Raw genomic sequence first — 5,752 nt, forward strand, 5'->3', positions numbered from 1 at the left:
TGATTAACAAATTGAGGCAAAGCGCAAGTTCAAAAGGAACAATTCCCTCAAAAAGATCATGTACAACATCAGGTGGAAACCCAGTGGTAACATCAAAATGTGAGAGGTGCTTTGACAAAATACACTTTGATTTCACACCATAATAACTGGGCAATTTGTTTTCCTCAATAATTCGTAAATGATCTGCATGAATGTCTTTTGTTCTTAAAGTAAAGACTTCACTTCTGACTTCAATAGTCTGGAACTCTGATGTTTCTGCAGTGCAAAATCTACATACGTATGTCCCTGAGAAATTTTCAAAGAATCCAGCAATACTGTGTGCACCAAGGTTGTCGGCAACAACACACTGAACAGTGCCTTTTACTGTTCTGCCCAACTTTGACAGAAATATCCCACTCTGTTCCAAAATTACAAGATCATTAATTACAGGTTTTAACACTTTCTCATACCCATAGCACTTCAGATCATTACTTTTGATTAAAGCAGCCAAATAGATTGAGGTTAAAGCAGAATTACAGCCTGGTGGCAAATTACCCAAAACCCAGTACAATCCACAAATTTTATGCTTCCTCCGTGATGTACCAAGGGATTACATATTTCGAATTCATCAATGTATAATATCAATGAAATGCTTTCCTGCTTGGACAACAGTCCATTTTCATGGAAGAAGTCACCATCGAAGATAGTTTTGTAGTGCACAGAAGTTTTTGAGGCTGATTATCTACAGTATTCAAATTAACAGCCTGATCCAAGATTGTCTGGCAGTCAAGAATATGCTGCAAAGACTTTAAAATTGAAATATATTGGAATGACTTGTTATTTTTCGGTCAAGTATATATTCCACTGGTTCCACTACTTTAAAGTGGCTCTTATAGTATGCTTTTTGTCTCCAAGGACTGGAAAGTGGACCGTTATCTCCAATTGCTTTTTACAGGGTTTGTCTCACAGAGTACACTGGCTAGCTTTTCAACAACTGACTGGTCAAATTGGCATCCATTGTCTTGTAATATTTGGCTAATAGTCTTTTGGGTAATCGCCACAGAAACAGAACCAATCAAATAGTTTAACTCCTGCAAAAGCTCATCTACAGCTGCATTAGACACAAGAAAGATGTGTTCCAACTTAAGGAGCACTGAAGCAATTTTAAGCTCAATATCCTTCTCTAAGTTTTCAGAATACCCATTGTCAAAAGCAGAATTTAAATTTACATCACTCTCTATAATTTCCACATCTGAAATATCACTGGCAACACTGGCAGAAGATTCATCAACAGAACTTATTCCAGGCTTAAATGTGTTCACTGTACCAGAGTGTTTTCTGTATTTATGACTTTTGAAGTTCTCATAGACATTGGTTTTATATTCACAGTTTTGGAACGCACATGTTACAGTCTCCTTATTTTTAAGATGCTGATAGATATGTTGAAAATATTCTCTTTCTGTGGAGAGCTGATTATGGCCACAAATATGGCAAGTGAATGTGGACGCAGCTTTGGAGACTGCTTGTTGGGCAGGGTGATTTCTTGATAGATGGCTCAGTAGGGCGTTCCAAGTCTTGAACCTACATGCACAATTTAAATAAGTGCATGGATATGAGTGGCCTCGTCCGTAATGCCTATGAATCAGTTTGTAGTGTTTGAGCAATTCAGATCTTTTTGTTAATGTTGTCCCACAGTCCTTGCATCTCCACATGAAGCATAGCACTGGAGAAACAAAGAGACACGCTTTACTGGGTGTATATAAATAATTTGAGAAAAACACAGAGGGAGAGTTGGGAAATATTACAATATATCAATATGGTGATATGAGACTAGATCTCATCTCAGCTTTTTGCCACATTGCCCAACACAAAGCGAATCATTTAAACACAAAATGTATTCATCAAATGTAGCCAGCCCTCTCTAATTAGATTTTAAAGGGATAAGTTCAAAACAAAAGTTTAAAAACAAAACCCAAATGCCCATAGGTACATTTTTTTTTTTTTTGCAATTGTTTTATATATAAAGCCGATTCCTGTTCAGTGTAAAACTGAATTAAGTTTAAATGAGACATTACTATTTTGAACTTGCATACCTTTGTTGTTGATGAAGTGAAAGCACGCAAGTTCACAGGTAAAACGAGCTGCCTGGCACGCCTCCACACAGGAATGCCCCTCTTGAAGTAGTCACAGAGCTGAGAAGAAGTTAGGTCAGAAGGTGGCGATGGGGCATCACATTGGACACCAAGCCAAAGGTTGTGGCACTGTCCAGGGTTCCAACCAGAGGTGATGTAATCTTTCTGCCATCAGCAGACACCCCTCTGGAGAGGTTGACAGGAAGGAAAGGAAGCGCTACCCAAAGTCCTAAAGATTAAAGATATGTTCGAGTTAGTCTGTCGATCTTTCATCATGTTTACAGTGTTCATCTGCATCTATGTACTTATATATGTATTCAGACACAGACCAGAAGTGTGCTAGGTCTACAAGAAATCTGATGGCTGTATTTTCTGTGTTCAATAGCGTAATACTTTCTTCTATGATTTCTAATTTTGATTTTCTGCCGCACACCATCTCCCTCTCACACGGCTGATCTGTGCGTGTACGAGCGCTGCACGCACCCTTTCTCCTCGCCTTCTTAACGTCATGTACATTGAAAGCAATGCAAGCGGCAGTAAATGCATGCTTCCTGGAGCCACCACAGCTAAACTTTACCTCCTACATCACCCGTGGCCGTGACCGCATGAACTATTCGCGCCGACAGGCATACTGCGAACAACCACTCGTGTATAGAGATTGACAGACCACGTGACTTTCGCGCATTGCATGCCGGGAGGTGAAGGCAGGACATTTAAATTACCGCATCAAATGCAAGCATTTGCAGCACCGCAAAACGTTTTTTCTCACGTTCCAATACCGTCTTGCTTTTTCTTTTCTCACCAAAAAATAATGTACAAAACGAAGGAGAACAATGCCGGTCCGCACAAAGACAGACTCGAGGAAAAGGCAAAGAAAAGGTACTTGGAAAAAATCAAAGGAGTGAGAGGGTCAGACCCTTACGAGCACACAGACTGGACAAAAGACATCAGCGTGCTGCCCAACTTTAACCACGCTCAGATTTATAATTACATGGTTCTTGGGTGAGTGCATACACTCATGAAGTTTTTAGTAACTTCAGGTCACTGCAACAGGCCCAGGTGCAGTTCACGGACGGATGGGTACAGGACCTAGAAATGCACCGTGTTGAGCACAAGACCATCGTACGCACAACGGTAAGTTTACCTGTCTCACAAATCGTCTTCATAAATACAGAGGAAGCGCGGGCCTTTTTCGTGGCTGTTTTGATTTCGATCTCTGTTTTAACCGATCAAATCTAGCAGTGGTAGAAGCTTTAACTTCTGTGTGGCCCAGTTTGAGAGAGGGTGCCCAGTCTGGATCGCATTCCAGCATTTCGTAGGCTGGTTTGCCTACAAAATACAGCAAACATTACACAGAGCCACAATAAACAAAGGAGCATAGCGTGATGATTTCTGTTCAGCGCCATATAAGACGTATTAAATACCACAAAACACTTACCGTTGTGGAAATGCTTGGAGCAGACTAACATGTGAGGTGGAGTGTTTTCGAACGTTATATTAGGTCTTCTGATAGCGGCAATCCAGGCCATCCGTCGCCTCTTCGTGACTTCGAGACATGGCTTGGAGAATTTCTCTCCACGCGGAATCCGATAAAAACCAAACGCATTTCCGTCGACTTCACGCGGCTGTCGTTCGCCCGGCTTGTGCAGTTAATAATACAACAGGTTCTTGGCATTTTTGTTTCTTTTTATCGCTGTGTAACTTATTTCAATTGAAAGCCTGCGTGCGCTAGTACCTCTTGCCTTGGGTTCCCACAATCCTTTGCGGTTTTACCCCTCAATGACGTCACATTTTCAATCTCTATAAATGCGCGCGCCCAAAGTAACGTAGTCTGAAGAGAACCGCGGCCCAGCTTGCCGCCATAATGTGCTAATGCTAATGAATAACTAACAGTAAGCCAACACCGACACACTGCATGAATACACAACTTTAAGCTAGCGTTACGATATTAAAACAAGAGAGTACCGCCGGCAAACTACTAACTTAACCTACATGTCCAAGCACAAACTACCAACAGGTCTGACATTTCGCTAATGTTAGCAGGGCTGAATGATAGCGGTTTGGTCAGGTCAGTTTACTAAACACTTAACAAACAATACAGTTGGAATATTTTTATATCTAATATATTAAAATATGTGTTCTACATTTGACTTACCTTCAAGGACTATGGAAAAAGTAATATCTTCGTTACCTTATTGACCAAATTGTTCACGAGGTCCTGCCTGCAGCCAAGTGCCTCTCAAAATGGTGGTCTCAACCGCAGGTAGAAAATTCTGGAGAAGGCGGAGACGTCATGACATCAGACGCACTGCGTCACGAGAAACCCTAATTGATGCAGGTTGACTCTAATGAGAATAGCAGGTTACATGTGTACTGAGGGAACAACACGTAATAACAAGTTGATATACTCCACAAATGTAGACTGGCTCCACTAAAGCAGAAATCTTAATGAAACTAACTCCGAACTTTACGTAACTTCAACTACTGCTGAAATACACTTTTTAGAGTGTAGTTTTGTTTTCTTCTTTCTATTTATGTGATGAGAAAGAAATTATTTTACCTCTCATCACAGCTTTCCCTGCTTCCCATAGAACAGAAGCTGATGTTCCGGGAGTGTCATTAAAGTCTAAATATAGAGTCCATTCTTTTTTTTAAATATTTAATAAAGTATTCATCTTTAAGCAGTGATGTATTAAATCTCCAGTTTTTACTTGGCGCAGTATTATTCTTTTGTATTAGTGTTAAAGATACAGGAGCATGATCGCTGACAGCTATAGGGTGAATCTCAGTGTCTGAAATATCACTCAGCAGTGAGCTGCTGACCAAAAAATAATCCAGACGAGAGTAGGAGTGATGAACATGTGAGAAAAAGTATATTCCTTACTGTTGGGGTGAAGGGGCGCCATGCATCGCAAAGACCAAAGTCGCTCATATACTGTTTGATTATATTTGTGGACTGCCAATTACGCTAAGTTCCTGCTGTACTGAGCCTATCCATTTCTTCTTATAGTCCAAGGTTGAGGTCGCCTCCAAGAACAAGTGTGCCATCTAAGTGTTCAGAGAGTGCACTGAAAAAACCGTGAAAGAATGAGGGATCATCAACATTTGAAGAATCTTGAGACATGCACATTCTTTCTCTCACACGGCGCCTAAGTAGCGGCCTCGGCTCCCGTTTTATCTCCTCCTGATGAGATGGGGCAGAAAACCTCTCCGGTATATTCTGCTCTCTTCTAATCAAACAAATAAGGTCATAACTCTCTGAAAACAGTATTTCTTATAACTCAGCCGTATAATGCATCATAGAACAATATCATTCATTCACAATAAATAAGCAGTTCAATGTGATACAAATCAGTTTAATAAATGTAATAGTTATCACTTTCTTCTAATTCATAAGAATAATGCAAACTAAAACTACATAATAGTTTCACAATCTCTAATTAGGGGTATAACGTGGCATAAAACGATATAATAATCTTACAATATACACTTACAATACATAGCTTTTTATCAAGTATAGATAGTTTAATGATTAAGAATCTGACCTCTGGATCTATAACTGTATCGAGTATTGTGAAATTAATATTTTTATGTATTAAAATTGCTACTCCCCTTTGTCTAGAATTATAACAAGCTGAGAA

General features: G+C 39.9%; 1 long non-coding RNA gene across 2 annotated transcripts; it reads right to left on the reverse strand.

The window, feature by feature from the left end:
- Positions 1–1,486: 1,486 nt before the first annotated feature.
- LOC120443591 lies at positions 1,487–4,385 on the reverse strand. 2 transcript variants are annotated; one of them, XR_005615510.1, is made up of 3 exons: positions 4,303–4,385; positions 2,073–2,340; positions 1,487–1,702 (listed from the first exon to the last, which is right to left on the reverse strand). It is a non-coding gene; the product is annotated as an uncharacterized LOC120443591 (long non-coding RNA). The 2 variants fall into 2 exon arrangements; XR_005615511.1 differs by having other exon boundaries at positions 4,267–4,373.
- Between the last annotated feature and the right edge of the window lie 1,367 nt (positions 4,386–5,752).

This window comes from Oreochromis aureus, linkage group 14 (genome assembly GCF_013358895.1).
Source record: "Oreochromis aureus strain Israel breed Guangdong linkage group 14, ZZ_aureus, whole genome shotgun sequence".
Taxonomy (NCBI): domain Eukaryota; kingdom Metazoa; phylum Chordata; class Actinopteri; order Cichliformes; family Cichlidae; genus Oreochromis; species Oreochromis aureus.